We start from the raw sequence: 23,831 nt of genomic DNA, 5'->3' as shown, positions 1-23,831 counted from the left end.
TGCATTTGACTGTGATCCTGGCTCAGTTGGCATGCCAGTAAGTGAAATCGAACAGCTGATCGAGCTGTCATGTGACCAAAAGCATTTACGGGTCACTACTGAGGAGTTTTGGTTCCTGACTCAAAGGAAATACCCTGCCGTCTCCCCCTGAGTATTAATGCTGTCTTCAAAACAACTAGGGAATTGGAAATCTCCGACTTCATGAGGTCCGACTGGGAAAAATCGCTTTGAACGGTCGTCCAACTCAGAATTCCAACTCAGGAACTTTCTAGAGCTCTGACTTTCTGACCGGAAGATCACTGACCTCATGATTTAACCTCGTATTTTTCAGAGTTTCCAGTTGTCTTGATTGCACCAGCAGTGCTCTGGTCTGCATTAAAACCAAATATCGATCCTGGTTGGATGTGACCGCAGAGAGGAGCTGCACCCGTCTCGTTAGTGGTAGTGAGATAAGATACATTGTCAGACTTATTTGCAATTGACTGTCATAGCCCCACATTAAAAGTATGTGATGATGAGTTGAGAAGACAACCAGAAATACTGTTAGAATGTTTTTAAATTGTATTTTAACTTTATTTAACTAGGCAAGTCAGTTAAGAACAAATTCTTATTTACAATGACGGCCTAAGAACAATGGGTTAACTGCCTTGTTCATTGGCAGAATGACAGATTTTTACCTTGTCAGCTCGGGGATTCGACCTAGCAAGCTTTCGGTTACTGGCCCAACGCTCTAACCACTAGGCTACCTGCCGCCCCAAATTGACTGCCATAGCCCCAAATAAAAAAGTCAACTTTGGCTCTTAATTACGTTATCTTTTTTTACATGGTTGGGGTCGCAAGAATTCTCAGATATCAAAATGTGGTCGTGGACCAAACAAGTTTGGGAACCACTGCTCTAGACCCAGTACAATTCGCATACCACCCCAACAGATCCACGGACAAAGCAGTCGCCATTGCATTGCACACTGCCTATCCCACCTGTATAAGAGAAATACCTATGTAAGAATGCGGTTCGTCGACTTCAGCTCAGCCTTCAACAACATAGTGCCCTCCAACCTTATCACTAAGTTCAGGGCTCTGGGTCTGAACCCCTCCCTGTGCAACTGGGTCCTGGACTTCCTGACGGGTCGACCCCAAGTGGTGAAGGTAGGCAACAACACCTCTGCCATGCTGATCCTCTGATTACCAACAACGATGAGACAGCCTAGAGGGAGGAGGTGAGAGCCCTGGCAGAGTGGTGTGAGGAAAATAACCTCTCCCTCAACGTCAACAAAATGAAGGAGCTGATCGTGGTCTACAGGAGACAGCAGAGAGAACACAACCCCATCCACATCGACGGGCCGCATTTGAGAGGGTCAAAAGCTTCATGTTCCTCGGCATGCACATTACTGACAACATGAAATGGTCCCTTCACACAAACAGCCTGGTGAAGAAGGCGCAACAGCGGCTCTGCAACTTCAGGAGGTGGAAGAAATTCTCTGATCTGATGAAACCAAGATTGAACTCTTTGGCCTGAATGCCAAGCGTCACGTCTGGAGGAGACCTGGCACCATCCCTACGGTGAAGCATGGTGATGGCAGCATTATGGTTACATTTTAAAAAATGCTGTGGGGATTATTTTCAGCAGCAGGAAATGAGAGACTAGTCAGGATCGAGGGGAAAATGAACGGAGCGAAGTGCAGAGAGATCCTTGATGAAAACCTGCTCCAGAGTGCTCAGGACCTCATACTGGGGCGAAGGATCACCTTCCAACAGGACAGCGTTCTACTCCAGCCAGAGCCTGGACTTGAACCTTTTCGAACATCTCTGGAGAGTCCTGAAAATAGCTGTGCAGCGAAGCTCCCCAACCAACCTGATAGAGCTTGAGAGGATCTGCAGAGAAAAATGGGAGAAACTCCCCAAATACAGGTGTGCCAAGCTTGTAGCGTCATACCCAAGAAGACTCAAGACTGTAATCGCTGCCAAAGGTGCTTCAACAAAGTACTGATTAAAGGGTCTGAATACTTATTTAAATGTAATATTTATGTTTTTGGGGGATACATTTGCAAACATTTAAAAAAAAAAGTTTTTGCTTTGTCATTATGATGCATAGTGTGTAGATTGATGAGGGGGGAAACAATTTAATACATTTTAGAATAAGGCTTTAACGTAACAAAATGGGGAAAAAGTCAAGAGGTCTGAATACTTTCTGAATGCACTGATCTCTGACGTTGCTCATTCTGATATTTCTTAATTTTTCTGGATTATGTGTGTATTGTTTAAAAAAAGTATTATTATTGCTAGTTATTACTGCACTGTCAGAGCTAGAAACACAAGTATAACATCTGCAAATCTGTGTACGTGACCAATACACATTGATTTGATTTGATTTGATGTTCTCCACAGCTATTTCACAGCCATGTCGCATTATGTACCTGCCAATCATGGTCTCACAGTGCTCTGAAGCAGAGCATGTAGGCCAAAGTCCTGGTCATTCAGCACCAAACGCCTGTTTGTTGTTGACAACATGATTGGTGCAAGGGGTTTGCAGTGTGACACAAATCATATGATGAATAAATTAAAGGCATGTGCATGGCTCTCGCAATTCCTCACTAATACACTACGAAGCCATGTCCACCAAGTACTCTGTCCACGGCTGTCCATAGTGTATTCTAGGCTATTATAAACAGTGTTAAAGTTAATTGTCTGTCTAATTTACAAATCCACTCAGGCCCTTTATATCTTTTAATTTACCCAATTATTGAAAATATTATTACTTAATTACCACTTTTAACCTCAGTACAATGTTGCCTGGAATGGAATTATCCACATAAGTAAAGTTAAGTGACCTCTATTAATGTCCTGTAATGGGCTTTCAAAATGTGCAGCAATAAAATGTCTACTTAGGCTTGCTATGGTGTGTGTGTGTGTGTGTGTGTGTGTGTGTGTGTGTGTGTGTGTGTGTGTGTGTGTGCGTGTGCGTGTGTGTGTGTGTGCATCTGCGTGTGCAGTACGTGTGCGTGTCAGTGTATGAATGGGATACCATGGACTACATTCTGTGTATTTACTTAAAAAATGATCACCTGGCAAAACTGACATGACTGTAATTATCAGTACCACATTTGATCTTCTCTTCAAACATTTAGCCTAGGATCTGTGCAAAACGATGTGCCAAATGATAATTCCTCTTTTTGTTCCTCTCGTGTTGCCTTCTGACCTTGGTAAGGCTTGCATAACATTGACCCAGGGTCAATACCATACATATGGATGGACTTTATACATTTTAAATATTTTTTGGGGGGAAATATTTAATACTTCACTGCATTTTCACAGTGTTTTGGCTGGACTGCTCTTTCACGGCAAAATGCCAATCAGCTTTCTCAAACAGCAGTCAATGAATTAATCTGGTGCCCTGGATGGGGACAGAGCGTTCTCAGAAGGGATGGGTGCTGCTTAGTTGAAAATTGTAATAAGAAGAAGCATATTCTGTGCATTTCAAATAATGATAAATAGTGTTTCGCCTCCCAGCTTTAGTCTATAATCTTGCAAAAAACCACTGTTGACTTCATTTCATCACTTGGCATTACTGTCCTCAGTCATTTTGGAAAGCAAGAAGGGTATAATTTCTGTCTCATAAACAAGGTGTTTAGAGATACTGTAGATTACTTCCACATTGTTGACAGTTGTCTGCAGGTAACTATTCTCTCTATTTGATGAAGGAGAAACAACTCTATTGTCCAATACTTTATTTTTGCTGTCTGAATTTACAAGTGAGATAAAATACTAAATATATTTAGGTAAATGGAATTATGTTGGGAAATGTAGCCCTTCCGCTAGTCTATGAATTCATAAAAGACTGAAAATGGTTTCAACCACAAGGAGGAATGTGGAGGTGTCTACCTATTGTTCTCATACACATTCACACTCACACACATCATCCCATCCTTGTATGCTCTAGGTAGCTGAATTCTGGTCAGTATAATAGGTGTGGGTGTGGAGCCTTAGTATCAGTGAGGTGGTAAAATGGTACTTCACCTATCCTTGGACCATATCGAGATCCAATCTGTTCGGGGTGAACTCTGTCAGCCAGGTGCAGGATGCCATATGTCCGCCTGATTTAAAGGGCAAGGCACCTCCGCTTCCACAGGCCAGGAGGGATACGGGAGCGGGCTCATTATGAATTATATATATATTGTAGAAAAAACTATCAGATGATTGACAATTGGGCTGAAATGTCAGGCTGACGTCATTGTCATTATCGTTAAGCCATTGTCATTAACTGTCAGTGGTGTCAGTTATGGGAACAGACTGACATGGACGGGGCCTAATCAGGTAACCCTTGGTTTGTCTGATTCAAGAGATGGTGAGTTGCTAAGAAACATGATGCTTACAGTAACTGTGAGCTTGCTATTTTGTGCCAGAAACTATTGTTGTAAAGCCTGCATTGTTACTGGTCACAATAGACCTTGAGAGATTTTAAAAAGATGGATATTCATTGCATAATTATGGATATTAAACTACAAGATGTTTCATTTGCGGAACATCCATGTGGATGCCTACTTGTCATGTAGGCTAAACGACATACTTTTATCTGCATTACTTCAGTACTTTCAATTGACAAAATAATAATCAGTGATTTCCCGTCTCGAACAATAGTGGGTTGGCAAGGCCAACGGAGGAAGTCCAGGGCAATTTGCTTAAGTGTCAATTGTATCTGCCCAATTGTATCTGCCCTTCTCCATTTGATTTCTACTCGGGAACAACTAGCATTATATATCCACCAGACCTGTCAGCTGAAACACAGATCCAAGCCTTAATTCAATACCGTTTCATCTCCTCATCCAAACGGGTTAACTCGGAGTGCACTGTCTTTCATTTATTAATTACTTGATCTCTCTCTTTCATTTTGATTCAACAAGGAATCCCAAACTCATCCTGAAATCACTCACTTGGGTTAAATATAAGGAATTAAACATGATCCTGCCCTGCTAAAGAGGGCCAGCAAACACTCACACAAGTTAAAGCAAAGGTTAAAGAGACTTTCTGTTTGATATTGTGAAACATCGAACCACAGTAATGATTCATACAGTTCATGTGCTGGTATTTGCATTTTGTGTGCTCCACTGTGGTATGGATAGCATGGTTGTGTGTACACAGAGTAAGTTGTTGTTTGTTTGTTGTTGACAGTGAGGAATGTGTGTGTGTGTGTATGTGTGTGTGTGTGTGTGTGTGTGTGTGTGTGTGTGGGGGTGTGTGTGTGTGTGTGTGCAGCCATCAGAAGGTTGTGATGTCCTCTCCATATTTTTTTTTGAATGCACAGTGACACTGCATTTTTGTTTCTTTTATCATTGTCCCGGGTGGACCATGAAGTGCTGGTCTATCTGTTTGTTTGGCATCACAGAATATTGATAGGGTATTGTTCATTACAATTTCAGGGTTACAGAGTTTACCCCTGGACCTCGGCTCTTTCAGTGTGTGCGCGTTCATGTCTATTTGGGTATTTGCTGGATGAGGGTTGTTGTTTGTGTGTGTGAGGGGATGCGTATGTGTGTGTGTCTATTCATGGAGGCCTGGTGTTAGGCCAGCTGGGCGTCAGGTCGAGGAGCTATATGGGCGTGTTCCCGGAGAAGAAATTGCACCCCTTGTGACAGGTCCATAAAGCTGCCATTTTGCCACCTCAGCATGTCTGGAGAAGACACTCACTCAATATGGTCAAGAATATTGGATCTGGAGATAAACCACCTCCTACAGCAGAAACAGCCCCGGCCCTCTGCAACAGAACAGGGAGGGAGGGAGGCGTATTCTTTGTCCTTTCAGAGTTCACACGAGCAAGGGTAGCAAAAATCAAATCTCTCCAACCTCTGGGGGATCCCATTTACATTTGTTATTTGGTCCTGAGACAACACAGCCTAATACTTTTCTATTCATGTATACTGCAGGGACGGGTATTTACCAGAGAAGCTCAGGTTAACAACAACAAGGCCCAGAGGCTGAGAGAGAGGCAAGCAGTCTGCTCTGGAGGCTAGAATGAGGTTAGAACAAGTTCACTTATACTGTAAACATGTTGTACTGTACTCTAACTACTGTATCTATTATTAGTGCGCTACAAAGACTTGTACAATAACTTTACCAGTGGGCGGTTGGAGGTGTGTTTGCCCATTACTTGGTCCTTGGCCTATATAGAACTTTGATTAGAAGGAGCCAGGCCAGGCCAGCCATTGATGAGTGTCCTTTCCTGTCGTGTGACTCACTTACCCCTCTATTGGAACTGGAATGTGATGATAACACTCAACTAATGACCCTGCCGCTGCCATCCCATTTCTCACTTAGTGGCACGGGGAAGTGAGGTATTAATCTTATATCATTACACTTGTAATTTTCTGATAAAAAATTACTCCTGTCTGTTTCCTGAGGAGAGGAGGCACACTGTCATCTGCTGGTGTTCATACGGGAACAACAGGGACTTTTTATGCCTTCATAGTTTATTTAGCTTATTCTCTCTCTCTCTCTCTCTCTCTCTCTCTCTCTCTCTCTCTCTCTCTCTCTCTCTCTCTCTCTCTCTCTCTCTCTGATTTCAGGCTATGTTTGATTATGTGTGAGGAGTGCCACGGCAGCGTCAGTTCATTGAATGAGTTTGGGTTTAGGCCAGTTGCAAGCCGTCCTAAAGCTCTGTAACGAAGCGAACGGAGCTGGTTGTGTGAAATCCCGACCACCGTTCAACACAGGGTCATTTGTTTCAATCCCATATTTATGGTTTCATTGGCGCTGCTCTGGAAGCCATCTTTTGCAAAGGAAGCGCAGGCTAATGTAATAAGGATAAACTTGGGTGCCAGATAACAAGGTTACAGTATCTATCATCTCACAGAGGCACAACTCCTCACAGCTACAAGTCCAATGGGAAAAGCAATAAGTTGATTGATGATTTCAGTGCTCTGCAGTAATAACAACTTTCCTATTTTATGATACATAGCTGTAGATTATTCAAACGTTTGTTTGACACAAGTAAGAGAATATAGAATTAAATCAATGCTCATTAAATGATTGGTCCCCACACTATAATTCATGTGTTTGACTCAGACGTTTACAGTATTGATGCATTTTCATTATTCCATCAGCAGGAATCAATGTTGTGCTGTAAAAAGGATTGAATAGCTTCATATATATTTGTTTCAAAAGGTTACTCGATTGAATGTTGTATTATTTTCATGTTTCACTCACTAGGAATCGTGCTTTGTGCTCTTGTGTTATTCCATTTAGGTTTGAGGGCAAATCAAACAAGGGTCAATGTTAAGGTTTTCTCAGGCTACAATCTATAAATCTAAATCAAAACGGAACCCCAAAAAATATTTCATGTTCATCATTAACATTGACAGATTTTTATGGTTAATTAGTTCTGATTTCCTCCCAAACACCTAGTCTCATCTCTTGTGATGTCATTGTTTTTTGACACAGCATATGTGTCTAATCATCTGCTCTATAAAACATCCTCTCCAACATTAGAGTGCATCAAAGCTCGTTCTGTGTGAGTGAGCACAAGTGCACTGGCTTCACCCACTCTTCTATAGTACTGTAAGGGAGGGATCTCCACAAAAAGAGGGAGGCACATCTTGTGTCTAGTCAGAGAAGGATGTTGCCTAAGCATACTTTTATTCCCGTGCAGCTAATATTGTACATTTTCAGGAAACGGAACCGTGTTCCCACTCTCTCAGCTCTGACGTAGAGCACAGCTCCCAGCCCAAAGATAACCTAGTTTAGCTGCTCTAGCTGAAGAAGACATCACCGCCTCGCCTGCCAGACGGTGCTGTGGGGTCTCCAACAGAGTCTCCATTGTCTCTGTATCTAGTGATAGGTGTGATAGGTGCAGTATGCTCTGTAGGCAGAAGCAGAGAGACAGAAGTACCAAGCCAGGTTTTGGCACAGGCTTCCACCAGACAACTAGTCACCCTATACATGGGCTCCACAGGTGTGGGGGGGGGGGTAGCCTAGACTCCCCTAAAGGGAAAATAGCCACTGTCCAAGTCTGTTTTTGCCCCTGTTCTAATGTAACCATTTTGTGAGGCCCATACAGTGAGAAGTGGGAACCTCCCTGCTGTTACCTCCCATCTGCTCTCCACAGCCCAGCCCAGCTCCCCTCTCCACCTGGAGCTAGCTGAGGACAGTCACTATAGCTTCTTTGGGGAGATGACCAGGACCTTTCACGACTATGCTCTTCCGATGGCTAGTACATATGACTTAAAATAAGAGTGTGTGTTAAATGAGGAAATGTTAATTCATATAGTTGCAGGACTGCTCCTCTACCATCATCCTCCACAGCCTGATGTAACTTCAATGTGACCAATGGATGTTTTATCAGCTCCAGAGCTTCAGCTCTTCAAACCTCTTGAGGGTAGAGTGTCTGCTCCCTTCTCATTGTGTTACTTTAAAAATGACGTAGAGTTGGCTGATAAACAATCACGTTACAGACCAACTGAGATCAGTTTAAACGTTGTAAAAAATGGTAAACAATCTCCAGTACATTTTATTGTTTTACCCTGACTGTCAGTGTTCCCTCTTTCCTCTCTCCCCAGACAGTGGTCCCTACGGCCCTGTCTACTTCAGTAGTGGCTTCCCAGTGGACGTCTGTGAGCCGCTGTGCTCCATGGGCAGGCTGAGAGATAGGCCTGTCACACTGACTGACAAGACCTACTGCCCCCAGACTGTCACACAGCCATCTGTACTCTCCAGCCCTAATATCCTATCAACCCCAGTCTCCACACAGCCATCCTCAGTCTCCACACAGCCGATCCCAATCTCCATCACTAACATGGGGCTTGCCTGTTAGACCAGTGACAGCAGGGTGGTCTCTGGTCTCTTCTCCAACTTTCAAGAAAATAGAATTTAGTTCAATGAATAGTAGGCACATTCTGTAGTAAGTTTATGGCCTCTAGTGGTGATGGGAAAGGTAGCTTACTAACAGTAAGTTTTTTTGTTTTACGATCTTTTCGTGATATTACGTTCTTGTCTCATCGCTGCAACTCCCCAACGGGCTCGGGAGAGGTGAAGGTCGAGTCATGTGTCCTTCGAAGCTCCCACGGGCGACACTGGGAAAATTGTGCGCCGCCCTATGGGACTCCCGGTCACGGCCGGTTGTGACAGGATCAAACCCCAGGCTGTAGTGATGCTGCAACTAGAGGTCGACCGATTATGATTTTTTTTCGTCGCCGATACCGATTATTGGAGGGCCAAAAAAGGCCGGTGCCGATTAATCAGCCGATTATTTATTTTATTTATTTGTAATAATGACAATTACAACAATACTGAATGAACACTTATTTTAACTTAATATAATACATCAATAAAATCAATTTAGCCTCAAATAAATAATGAAACATGTTCAATTTGGTTTAAATAATGCAAAAACAAAGTGTTGGAGAAGAAAGTAAAAGTGCAATATGTGCCATGTAAGAAAGCTAACGTTTAAGTGCCTTGCTCAGAACATGAGAACATATGAAAGCTGGTGGTTCCTTTTAACATTAGTCTTCAATATTCCCAGGTAAGAAGTTTTAGGTTGTAGTTATTATAGGAATTATAGGACTATTTCTCTCTATACGATTTGTATTTCATATACCTTTGACTATTGGATGTTCTTATAGGCACTTTAGTATTGCCAGTGTAACAGTATAGCTTCCGTCCCTCTCCTCGCTCCTACCTGGGCTCGAACCAGGAACACATCGACAACAGCCACCCTCGAAGCAGCGTTACCCATGCAGAACAAGGGGAACAACTACTCCAAGTCTCAGAGCGAGTGACGTTTGAAACGCTATTAGCGCGCACCCCGCTAACTAGCTAGCCATTTCACGTCGGTTACACCAGCCTAATCTCGGGAGTTGATAGGCTTGAAGTCATAAACAGCGCAATGCTTGAAGCATTGCGAAGAGCTGCTGGCAAAATGCACGAAAGTGCTGTTTGAATGAATGCTTACGAGCCTGCTGGTGCCTACCACCGTTCAGTCAGACTGCTCTATCAAATCATAGACTTAATTATAATAAAATAAACACGCAGAAATACGAGCCTTTGGTCATTAATATGGTCGAATCCGGAAACTATCATCTCCAAAACTAAACGTTTTTTCTTTCAGTGAAATACGGAACCGTTCCGTATTTTATCTAACGGGTGGTATCCCTAAGTCTAAATATTCCTGTTACATTTCACAACCTTCAATGTGATGTCATAATTACGTAAAATTCTGGCAAATGAGTTCGCAACGAGCCAGGCGCCCAAACTGTTGCATATACCCTGACTCTGCGTGCAATGAATTTCACCTGGTTAATATTGCCTGCTAACCTGGATTTCTTTTAGCTAAATATGGAGGTATAAAAATATATACTTCTGTGTATTGATTTTAAGAAAGGCATTGATGTTTATGGTTAGGTACAGTCGTGCAACGATTGTGCTTTTTTCGCAAATGCGCTTTTGTTAAATCATCCCCCGTTTGGCGAAGTTGGCTGTCTTTGTTAGGAAGAAATAGTCTTCACACTGCATATACCCTGACTCTGTTGCAAAAGGTGACACATTTTCCCTAGTTAAAAGAAATTCATGTTAGCAGGCAATATTAACTAAATATGCAGGCTTAAAAATATATACTTGTGTATTGATTTTAAGAAAGACATTGATGTTTATGGTTAGGTACACGTTGGAGCAACGACAGTCCTTTTTCGCGAATGCGCACCGCATCGATTATATGCAACGCAGGACAGGCCAGATAAACTAGTAATATCATCAACCATGTGTAGTTAACTAGTGATTATGATTGATTGATTGATTGTTTTTTATAAGATAAGTTTAATGCTAGCTAGCAACTTACCTTGGCTTCTTACTGCATTCGCGTAACAGGCAGGCTCCTCGTGGAGTGCAATGTAAAGCAGGTGGTTAGAGCGTTGGACTGGTTAACCGTAAGGGTGCAGGATTGAATCCCTGAGCTGACAAGGTAAAAATCTGTCGTTCTGCCCCTGAACAAGGCAGTTAACCCACCGTTCCTAGGCCGTCATTGAGAATAACTTAATAATCTTAACTGTCTTGCCTAGTTAAATAAAGGTGTCAAAAAAAAATCTGCAAATCGGTGTCCAAAAATACCGATTACCGATTGTTTTGAAAACTTGAAATCGGCCATTCCGATTAATCGGTCGACCTCTAGCTGCAACACTGCGATGCCATGTCTTAGATCGCTGCGCCACTTACCAGGCCACAAGTTCTGTGTTTTTGTTGCTGTAGAGGTCTGAAAAGAAAGTTAATCCGTAGTACAGAGGAAGAAAAGTTTTTCTCTTGCAGGATACATTTATATTAGAGAACCGATGATGAGAGCTATGATTATGCTGTGACTCTATGTGCCAGCATTTCATTCCTCCACAGTCAGGGGTTCACAGAATGGTGGGCGAAGCGAGCCCGGCAGAGGAGAAAAATGTTTGCTGAATTCCGTAACCACTATAATGACAAAGTGTTCTGGTGAATGTAAAGACATTGTATATTTGGGTTTCCTCAGTAACAATTGTTATCAGGTAACTCTCAAGATGAATGTGTGCGGAGCGTAATGTGTGTGTCGCCAGGAATGCCTGTGAAGTTCCCAGTTCCTGATGGAATTATTTAGGGGCCGGGTACTAATGTGACTGCACGATAAGGGAGCCTGCTGTTTGGTATACTTTATGAGCACAGCAGCTAAATCTCTTCTCATCACAAGCTCTGATGAAACAGTCTGATGGCTTCCTTCAGTGTTTCCATTAACTGTCGCCTCTTTCTCCCTCTCTGCATGTATGTCTGTTCAATGGCTGTTACTCTCTCATGATAGCACCAAACAAAGTCTTTAAACATGGAACACACCTTCATCACCTATAATCACTGTGATGAAGTTAAAGACATCTAAGCTGAAAGCTTAGAAATACAATAGCACATTTTGAGTTTGATTATGTTACTGATCTGTGCAGCCTATAGGCAACATGGCTGCACCATACACATGAAATCAATAAGCCTAGTTATTTTGTTCATTAAACAGACAAGAGTAGGCTTAGAATACAATGAAATAACAGAATAAAATACCAATAATATTTTTCTCACACAACTTGCATCACGGCAATGTGTGGAACTGCTGTCATAAAAAAAGTTATATTTTGAAACAGTCAAAGGCAAGCCCATGCTTCTTTGATCCACGTTTCATGTCTTTCCTCACCCTACTCCACTTTGTTAGGGTCTTACATTGGGAGTATCTTCATCATGATACCGATAGAAAATAATAGCATGTGAGTCTTGTGTTCATATTTCACAAGCTTTGCAGGCTTTTCAAAAATAACATACACATACTTAGCAAATGTTATTGAACTGCTTGTGTTCCTAGCTCCAACAGTGCAGTAGTATCTAACAGAGTTGCCTATACGTGTTCGAGAAAAATAATAAGCCTACTCTTCATTTAGACTACGTTATTTAAGTCATAATACCAGAAAAGCCAGTGTTAGGAGGATATATTGGCACAGGTGTTATTAGGCCCGAGACCGGCTTCTCAGGCATTATCACTTTTATACAACGGGTTACCAACATATTCAAATAATGATTGAAGTATTTTCATAAAAATAAATATTTAGATGAATTTATTCATACTATTTCATCCTTCCACAAGATATAGTCCCGACACAAATCTAGGGATGCTACCCAAGCTGGCTGGTCCTTCTTTCTATCGGTTCGGTTGCCAGAGATGCGACCCAGTCGTTCAGTCTTTTTGTTCTGTCTTTGGACGCAACCCATTCATTCGTTCAAAATGTTCTATTACCATATTGGCTGCTGGTAATGTTCTTATCCCTTGCTTGCTAGCTAGCCAACTACAGCTGACTTACAGTCATGTCAAACAGTGCAGCCAGAATAACAACGAAGTAGCTGCATTTGCATTTGTTTAAGCTGTTTTCTAGTGACATTTATTTGTATACATCAATAACAATGAGCTAATGATGCGCGATTTCACATGGCATGGAAAATGTGTTCTCTCATCAGGACACTGTTGTTCAGAGGAGCTAGCCTACAACACAGCTAACACAATAACTTCAAACTGAAGCTGGAAAGACTTCAAACTAGCTGCACTTCATTTCGTTTTACCTGTTTTCTATTGATAGTTCTTTGTATATATCCATAAAAATTATGCTGATTCATGATTTTGACTGGCTGAGAAAAGCCGCCTACCTGTCTGTCTAATCCCGAACACGTTCATTAATATGGGACAGCTGGAAATCGAATTTGAATATTGAAACATTGTTGCAAATGTCGGAGAGACAGACAGCAAGGTTTATTCAAATCTCCGCTGTTAAAAACTAAACGTTAGTCTAAAAGAAATGTGAGATAATGTCAAAATGATTTTTATTGTGGAAATAAAGTTTATAAATTACCTGGCTGGGCTGATGAGACAGTGGATTGCACAGTCAGATGGAACAGAGTAAATAGGCATTTTAACGTCATAGATATAGCCGGTGGTAACTTGTGGAATAGACACCAGCTGGACTGTGGTTTTGACCAATCAGCATTCAGGATTAGGACCCACCTGTTGTAAAATGCATACTAAATGTTTCTGATTAGTGATAGATGAGCAAAGAAATAGATGATACCATCTCCACTTATTTGCCCAGACAGAGAATTAATCAAATATACAGACTGAGATTCAGTGAAACAAAATCACATTGATTGATTAAGACAAGTCACAGGCTTTTGATCGGGAGTAGGCCTAGGCTACTAAACGACTGCGAGTGAAGAGCAAAATAATCCACTTGTTAAGCTACATAACATAAAGGCAAAATGTTGTGATCAGTGCTAATAAATGAGTCAGCTAGACAAGATGATCATGAGCAGCACTCACCTCAGCTAACATTTCCACAGCCTAATTGTAGCCTAACCAATATCCAAACAGAGATTCAGTGAAAAGAAAAATCTGACATTGATTTATCGAGACGAGTCCCCACACTTGTCTCAAAGGAATGCGAAACGGTGCTGAAGTAGTTGGCCACATGCGGGTAGGCTATTGCTCCAAATCCGCTGTTGCTCCAAATTGGATGACTTGGAGTTTCAGTAAGCAACAAATTGATTGCTTCATTCGTCATTCAGTGATATTTATTCCCACAGTAATTCTTTATGGATCCATCCAGTTGTGTTTAAGAAAACAGTGCATGTTCTAACATTGGGGGCGACATGGCAAAGGCTCCTACGCCTTTTCCGTAGTGCTCCCCTAATATCCTGCTTTGGAAGTTGTGGTTTAATTTCAGCCTCAGGCTCTCCAACAGCATTTGAAGTGGGTTTCCAGTTCTCATCACTCATTAGTCATCTTCTCATCGAATGCATTAGTGGCATGGTCATCAACCTGCACTAAAACATGTACATGAAGTGCCTAGAAACTGCATCATCAGCTTACTTGTGAGCTAGGTGAATATTTTATCGCATTGCCTGGTTCAAAATAGATTTGTGCACGAAATTATTTGGCGCATAGAAGTAATATGAAAGGGGAAGAGGACATGTTGTGTAATATAGTTCATTATAGTCTAGCCATTGAATACACTTTGTTTGTTGGTTGGTTATAATGAGCATTGTGCCGTTCAAAATGCTGAGACAAGCACATCGTTTTTTTTTTTAATGAAATGTAGGCCTAAATAATGTTGCTCAAACTTTGTATGACATTTAATGATGGCTAAACCAAATGAGATTCCTATTTACACAGACCAGAATTAAGATGAATATGAATGTTTTACAGGTTAAAGAAATATGAATTGGACTTGTTAGTACACCAGATTTTCAATTATTTCAGAAAGAGATGTTCAATTATTTCAGAGCGAGAGAGGGAGAGATTAATTGGAAGAGTAAACAACATACAGTACCCTCAAGCTTGTCTGTTGAGCTCAGCTAAATCTGTCTGGTCAAGCTTCCATTATCCTCTCTCCCTTCATCACTGTGAAATCCGGCACTAGCCTACAGTACTTCAACTAGCTCGTTGAAGGTATATGCTTCCCACCTCTTGCTTTCAAACTCTCAAACTAAGTGCTCGCTAAAACGATGCTTATGGAGACATGACCATGACAGCCCCTTCTGTTTTATCCACAGTGATATTGAGCTACAGGTAGAGGACTGTAGGTAAAAGAATACATGGAATTGTCAGATGTACAAAACATGCTCTTTCCATGACACAGACTTAACAGGTGAATCCAATTGAGACAATTGAGACATGGATTGTGTGTGTGCCATTCAGAAGGTGAATGGGCAAGACTAAATATTTAAGTGCCTTTGAACGGGGTATGGTAGTAGGTGCCAGGCACACCGATTTGAGTTTGTCAAGAACTGCTACGCTGCTGGGTTTTTCATGCTCATCAGTTTCCTGTATGTATCAAGAATGGTCCACCACCCAAAGGACATCCAGCCAACTTGACACAACTCTGGGAAGCATTGGAGTCAACATGGGCCAGCATCCCTGTGGAAAGCTTTCGACACCTTGTAGAGTCCATGCCCTGACGAATTGAGGCTGTTCTGAGGGCAAAAGGGGGTGCAACTCAATATTAGGAAGCTATTCCGAATGTCTTGTACACTCAGTGTATACAATTGTTAGTGGTGTCTTCAGTTAGTCGTTAGGATGTCCCTAAGGTGTGCTTGCCCATCCCATGCAAGCACTCAACCTAAAGTCTTGCCAAATAAAGCTTTATTGATTCTTTGAGCATTCGTAGTATGTAACATAGAGCTTCAATAAACATGTAACAGGTGATCTGTGGGTGATCATATCTAAGGGCCATAGTTTATCCCGGTCAGGTCACATGGTCCGGAAACACTCAGGGCCAACATAAGCTATACACATAAATATTGTAGCCTCTTTACTGTACTGTAATGTAAATCATATCCACACTAATTTGTGCTGTATTGTATATTAGATGTAACTTTGTGTGATCATCTATCTGGTTTAGTTAAGATAAGCTATCTCTATTGTGTGGATTTTGCTCTGTGGTCAGATGTTCTTTTTCTCTCCATTGTTTGCTTAGCCACAGCTAATTCCCCTACAGCTTACTGTGGGACAACACCAGCTTAGTCACACAAGGCTCCTAATCCTCCAAGGTAATGATTTTTATTATCAATAAGCATCTTTTGATCACTAGCTATTTGACCCAGATAATAATGATACGGCAAATAGCCTGCTTATTAAATAAAAGACACAAGCAGGAGTTTTCATCAGATCAAACACCCAACCAAGAAACGTTTAACCTCAAAAAGATTACTACGAGTCACATTAAAAGCATTGATCACTTGCAAGTTTGTCATCTGCTTGGAATATTTTACACTTGAGGAATACTCTGCAAGTGTAAACAAGTACCCCTCTTGTCATGGTGAGTTTTTTAAATAAAAATAATACTTCTACTTTTGTTGTGGTGGTGCTGAGTTTGTTGTGGGTTGGATAATGCTGCTACTTCACTCTGTGTTTGAGGCCATGCAGTTCTCTCACACAATGACCCTAAGTAATCACTTCACATTTGTTTTATTTTGTGCTGTATAATCTTGTCTATTATCTGTAGTTTGGGTTTACATTGTAGGATAATGACATTGAATACAGCTTATTCGGACTGTAATTTGAGGCTGTGGTGAGGAGCAATGAGCATAAGCTTTGTGTAATGGAGTTTGAGTGCTATGCCCAGCTGTCAAGTATCCAGTTCCCCCTAGTACCTGGAATGGCCTCATTACTATCTCATTCCACACAGGAGGCCTCCCCACAGACCAGTCCAACAGGAGACCAGGGGCCACTCTCACAAATGGAGATAAAGTAATTATTCAGGATAACTGGAGGGGTTGGCGAATCAGATTTTTTATTTATTTAATGTCACTTCTATAAGTTGATAAGGGCTTCATTTCGATGTCAACTCATCGAGGGTGATCGTCGTACCTCGCCTGAAGCAGGTGACCACAAAAATCTTAATAGCTTTGATTCAAAACTTTTGAAGAGATGTTGAGGTTTACCCAAGTTTCTCTAGATGCCCAGAGCCTATAATCAACCATTGTCAAAATAATAGATCGAAAGAAAGTAGATAGAAGACCCTCACACGATTCCAGAACATTGTTGGAAGCACAGGCAAGTAGTAAAGTTGATCTATAAAGTAGTAGAACTTTATAGAAATGTTCTTGAGGAAAAGAGCTTTCAAAAAGCACAATGTTACCTTTGTAGACATATTTGCGAGAAGTTGTCCTTTGTCCGTTGCTGTGTTTTGATGTCTGTAGCAAGATGTTATCAAACAGGCACATACAGTAAGTATCCTGCTCTCCAGATCTCTGGATGTAAAATCCCAGCCTATCAGATTGTATAACCTGACAAAGACAGAAACATTGTAACTGTTTCAAAGTATTCCCCCTGCCACTGCTAAAAATACAATAGAAGCAGATTAGGTAACACCACAGGTCAATATAATGTTGAATACTGTGCAAAACAATGAGCTGTATGCAGACACGTTTTGTTTTGGAGCTAAGACAGAGAGTAAGAAGAGACTGTGTTAATGTTGCATGTGGTAGGCTAGTCAGAGCTGTGTGTAATTTGAAAGTGCATTGAAACACAGTTACACTGTTCATTGCTGCTATTGCATGAGTTGACATACGTACAGATCCGGCATGATTCCACTTTGTAAATACTCCCTCTCCTCAACGGCAGTCTTAGCATCCTCTTGAGTGCAATTGTGTCAGAAATGTGTAGTCTAAACATACTAGCATAATTTGGGCTTTTTGCATAGGTATGGTTTACTCTTCAAACACATTTTGTTCACATCTAAACGCGTGTCCTTGATTCTCAGTACAAGGTGTTCTATGCATTACATGTTCAAATGCTGTGTCCTTCGCCTGCGATCTTTGTGCATTTGATTTGAATACATTATAACATACGAGTTTCATTGCAGCTGATTTTAAATCTTTTGATCACATCACTGTAGCGTACTAGTTCCCCTATTGATCGATACAACTGTATTCTTGTAATGTAGCAGATAAAATAGCAGGTAAAATAGCAGGTAGAATTCGTTTGGTGGCATGTTGAAAAGGTTTACTAATGTTTTTATTAAATTGTTACACTTTTCCCTTAGTAACATAGGCAAAGTACAGTATCATTGGGATATGACTAACAACAAATGCTCCATCTGCAATTATAATGAACCCTTGATAAAGATGAGCAAAAAAGACTGTGTAAAATAAATACTGAGCTACAGTACCAGTCCATTCAAGGGTTTTTCTTTATTTGTACTATTTTCTACATTGTAGAATAATAATGAAGACATCAAAACTATGAAATCATGTAGTAACCAAAAAAGTGTTAAACTAATCAAAAAATATTTTATATTTGAGATTCTTCAAAGTAGCCACCCTTTGCCTTGATGACAACTTTGCACACTCTTGGCAATCTCTCAACCAGCTTCACCTGGAATGCTTTTCCAACAGTCTTGAAGGAGTTCCCACTTATGCTGAGCACTTGTTGGCTGCTTTTCCTTCACACTGCGGTCCAACTCATCCCAAACCACCTCAACTGGGTTGAGGTCTGGTGATTGGGATGGCTAGGTCTTCTGATGCAGCAGTCCGTCACTCTCCTCTTTGGTCAAATAGCCCTTACACAGTCTGGATGTGTGTTGGGTGATTGTCCTGTTGAAAAAAAAATGATAGTCCCACTAAGCACAAACCAGTTGGGATGGCGTATCGCTGCAGAATGCTGTGGTAGCCATGCTGGTTAAGTGTACCTTGAATTCAAAATATATCACTGACAGTGTCACCAGCAACGTCCATTGCTCCTAGACGTTTCCACTTCACAATAACAGCACTTACAGCAGGAAAAGGTGGCATCCTATGACGGTGCCACGTTGAAAGTCACTGAGCTCTTCAGTAAGGCCATTTTTACTGCCAATGTTTGTCTATGGAGATTGCATGGCTGTGTGCTAAATTTTTTATACACCTGTAAGCAACGGGTGTGACTGAAATAGCCGGACCCACTAATTTGAAGGGGTGTCCATATACTTTTATATATATAGTGTCTGAGGTTATTTTCTGCTCATGCATCCTTTTTTCTACGCCAAATCCACCACTGGTGTGCGTGGCCAAAGAGCTTTTATCTTCCTGTCATCTGACCATAGCACCGGTTCCAATCCAAGTGCCAATGCCCTTAAGCACACTCCAGGCGTTTACATTTGTTGGTTGCTCTCAAAGTAATTTTTCTGGCAACCCTTCCAAAGAGCCTATTGGCATGGAACTAGCGTCTAATTGTAGATTTGGAGACTTGGTGACCGGAAGATATGACCAAGTTCTGTAATTCTCCAACTTTGGCCCTTGGATTTTTCTGTGCCTCCGAACCATCTTCTCACTGTGCGTGAGGACAAAATACATTGTTGCCCTAAAAGTGGTAAGTGTTATATTTGTTTTTTCGGCATGGCTGCAGATCCAACTTTTCTGGACCTTTCTTCCCGACAGCTAAAGGTCCCAATGATTCTGCCCATGTGCGGGATTCTTTACTTTACATACAGTCTCTTCTTTAGTTATAGAGAACAGGCTACTCTGGCGAATGGTGCTCGTTTAATAAAGTTAGATCAAATCTGAATACATTTCTGCAAGATCACATAATGATAGTATTCGACATAACAGAACAAATATAATAGCATAGTATAATGTTACTGTAAGAGAAAAAACACCACTTATTTTAGGATGATTGAGCGAAAGGCCATATTTTTTCTCATGCGACCACAACTCAACAGCGCTCCCCACTATGCAAAATATGTGCTTTGATTGAAACAAAACACAGGTATGCTAAAGTTTGTTAACACCATTTGCTCAAAAATGTGCTCACTGTACATAATTTGAAAACAACAATGTGCATAACTAAGAAGATCTAAATGCATATTCCCATGAAACAGATAGAGATCAAATGGTTAGCATGCAGATACTGGTTGGATATTTCAGCAGGAAAAGTAATTCGTCATTCACGACTGACAGTGAGAAATTTGAAGGGATGGTGACCACAAAAATGTGTGCATAAAGTAAGGGGTAAAGAAACATACGGATCTTTCCAGGGGTGGCAAAACAGCGAGGTTACCTACAGATCTGAAGCCTATGCCTTGTTCATGTTTTTTGTACCCATTGCCTGATTTATGAAGGTCAACAACCATTTTGTCTCTTTTTTGTTTGTAAGTTCTTTGCCAAATTCCATGGTGATGGATGACAAAAGGATTTTACGTGTGTATAAGGAAGCCATGTAAGGCCACAATACAGTTCCTTAAACTGAGATTCACTTAAAAAGTAGAATGTTAATGCAGATTTCATTTTGTTTGATTTTATTTATAAGAATCTTTAGGGCTGCCAATAATTTTGACACCTATCTTTTTGAGAGAAAAAAATGATATTACTTGTTAAAGAAAATCTCTATCTGAGCGATTGTATTAGTATAAAACAATATTTTCAAAACTATTTGTATTATTTGTATTATTTATTTTATACTGTCTCTTTATCAAGATAGTGAGAAAGTTGTAAAAAACTAAACTGCACCGAAGCATACACATCGCCACTTGCCAGTGACTTGATAAGCTGATTGTGGCCTGGCTGATCAATGTGCCTGCTAGCTGATGATGTGAAGTTCGCGAACGATTCGTTATTTTTGAACAACTCTTTTTACAGACTCGAAAGTCATGATTTGTTTTTCTGACAGACTTGTTCATTTTAGTCATTCAACCAGCTGGCGGAAATGTGTCCTGCAGTAGGATTGATATACGCTTCTCTGGCTCAGCGGCAATACTCTCACGGCAGTCAAGCAGCACAGTCCGCTAAGAGTCGTTCACAATCTAGTCCGATTCCGGCCACAACTAGACCTCTTTTCAAATGTATCAAGAAATAATCATATTTGTATGCCTATCAATCAACAAATGTACTGTAACGTCCGTTGTTAAAGGTAGACCAAGGCGCAGCGTGGGTTGGGTTCATCATACTCTATTTAACAGTGAACCAGCAAAAACCAAAACAATAAACAACACAACGAACGAAAAGTTTTGCAGGCTACTCACAGCAATACAAAAACAAGATCCCACAAACACAGGTGGAAAAAAGGCGGTCTAAGTATGGTTCCTAATCAGAGACAACAATAGACAGCTGCCTCTGGTTAGGAACCATACTCGGCCCAACACAAAGAAATACAAAACATAGAATGCCCACCCCACACCCTGACCTAACCACATAGAGACAAATCCTCTCTCTCAGGTCAGGGCGTGACATGTACATTGTTTAAAGTAGACTTTTACAAGTCTCGGTCACAAATGACAGCTCCAATAAGCCTCCTATTGTGAATGAGAGGCTTGTAGAACCATGACTCTATCTAGTTTTTAGTGTTCATCGTTCGCTGATAGGGGGTCCTGCAAGCTCTGTGCGTTACTGACTCAAATGAACGAAATGAGTCAAAAGGTTTATTCTTTTAACTAAAGGAGTCGTGTAGCTTGTGCTTTATTTACGATAGTTTGACAGCTTGCAGATTATGAAGTTATAGACATGTAATTGTTCTCAGAAATCAGTCCTGAGCGCACAGCCAGACTTTCCCGACTAGATACATTGTATGCGGTGACTCGTTTTCCATGCACTTTTTTTCTTGAGAAATACTGCACTTTAGCTAGATGTAAAATTGCACGATTAAGACCTCCTCTGCAAAAACATCTACATTAATGACAGATTTCTTGATTTATCTTAGATTCCTTCTGACTATTTTGAGGAAGTGATAGTGGCTATGTTGTTGCTACGGTGACTCTGGAGGGACAAACAACACTAAGTGCCAGGGTACGATATGTGAACATAAAACACCCACATTTAACAACACCCCCAAGACAACTCCCGTTTGGCTTCTGTCATGACGCTAGCATTTCTTATTGAGCAATCTTCAAAACAAGGCCAAATCAGTCTCTTCCTTGTTAATAGCCCATTGAAATAATTTTAATTGCTTGACTTTTTTCTCACAGTGAGATCAGTCAATGCCTTGAGTTGTATGGCAGGGCAAAAAAATCTATGCTTTTCCAGCTGTACGCATATAGCTGCCTTTGAACGGCTAGAGGTGTCCTTTGAGATATCCTATATTGTTTGACCACTTCACTTACGTAATAAGCATCTGTGACAACAGACTTACTGCCATGTTTTGTCATGTTTTCAGAAGACCAATCGAAAACATCACACATGTTACTACTCTGAAGGAACATTTCACACCCTGCTCCAGTAGTGTTATTTCCAATGCAAATTTTACTCTGAATCCATTTAAACTACATGAAAGCTCAGCATTTCCCTCTGTAGTGCATTAGCAAAGTGGATACAAACACACACAAGTCAAGTATACTGAATATTGCAACAGGAGCTCTGAAAATTCATGAGGGGAAACGGACAGAGTGTAAAATGGTGCAGCTGTGCGGAAAATTATTTTTAAGATCTTTAAGATTACCGTAATATTTGAGAATTTTACCCCACATTTAAAAGCAAACCAGGCTAAGTACTTGATAGGGAGAGGAATGATCATCTCAGGGTTGCTTACTTTCAAGTTCCAGAGCAGAATTCTGCTCAGGAATATGCAGATGTGAAGTTTCAAACTGCAGTGGTAAATAAAGAGTTCACTGTGTTGATATGAACAGAACATTCCCATACCATAGCCACACTGTGTTTGATGTGTTCCCTTTGAAGAGTATTATCAATAAGGCCTAAGCATGGCAACATACAAAATGTTAATACTTAATTTGTGTGTCCAAGTGAGTGTTATCTCTCTCTCTGTGGAGAGAGGGCCCCTGAGCTGAGGTGGCTGCTCTCTCAGGAGCAAGGTGGTGCTGCAGATAGGGGTCCGGCCGCAGGTGACCTACAGGGGCTGCAAAGGGGCCGGGAAGGGCCGGCACCCAGCGAGGGTGGTCCTGCCAGGTGGAGAATATTAAGTGGGTCTGCAGGCGTGTGGGCTCTCTCTGGCTCCTTGCTTGACAAGAATGATAGCTTTCATTTGCATGCTAAAGCTCCAGCTGTCCCCCCAAGATGGATGAGGGGTCCCAGCTTCATCCCTCACTCCCGCTACTGCCGCTCCTCATACAATGGAGAGAAAATTAAGTGGGGGCCAAAAAGATAAAAATGTTCATAACATACAATTTTCTTCTCTCTCCTTGAATTGAAGGTTGCTCTGAGGGTTTTGGCCCCTTTTCTCCCGGTGAATGGGCAGAGTAAACTGTGCACTGCCAGATATGCAGAACAAACTAACCTCATTGCTGTTTATATCATTAGTGTTTGTGTATACAGTGAATGCAGTGTCAATATTTTCGCTGACTCTGCACATTATATTCATTATGACCATTTTTTATATACAGGGCAACTGCAATTTGAACTTTTCATGCAGCAAGTTTGTCTTGTATTGTACAAGGATTACATTAGTAGCTAACATTCTGACAGCTAGAAATGGCTTGAAAAGTTCAAAATGATTATTTTTAACAAGTTGGTTTCTTTATGTTGGCTTTAATGCTCTAGCAAAATAGATTATGCAGCTAAATACAAAGAAAACGTGCATTTTGAAACTCACAGATATAATGAGTGTGTCAGGCGGTTCTAGCACAAATAAAGAGTGTGTTATGCTCTCTCAAACTGGAAACATGAAAGCTTGCTGCTGCGATGTTTCACTTAAAATATATATACTCTAGCTAGCCCTATACCACGAAGTTCTCTCACTCATGTGTGCACCCAGCTTTTAAATACTGTATCTGCTTTCATTTACCTTTGTCGGGATATTCTAAAGCACAGAAACCATTTCACCACTCTTAACTAAACTCCAGGAGATCAAATACTTTCAGTGCACTCACATGTTTTTAGAGCATATCTCT

General features: G+C 41.1%; 1 protein-coding gene across 1 annotated transcript in view; it reads left to right on the top strand.

Moving 5' to 3' along the window:
- il1rapl2 (interleukin 1 receptor accessory protein-like 2) overlaps nt 1–23,831 on the top strand; it is a 330,998-nt gene that overhangs the window by 241,236 nt on the left and 65,931 nt on the right. The window lies entirely within an intron of this gene.

Source organism: Salmo salar, chromosome ssa05, assembly GCF_905237065.1.
Source record: "Salmo salar chromosome ssa05, Ssal_v3.1, whole genome shotgun sequence".
Taxonomy (NCBI): domain Eukaryota; kingdom Metazoa; phylum Chordata; class Actinopteri; order Salmoniformes; family Salmonidae; genus Salmo; species Salmo salar.
The sequence above is the reverse complement of the archived record's forward strand: the minus strand, read 5'-3'. Positions and strand labels throughout refer to the sequence as shown.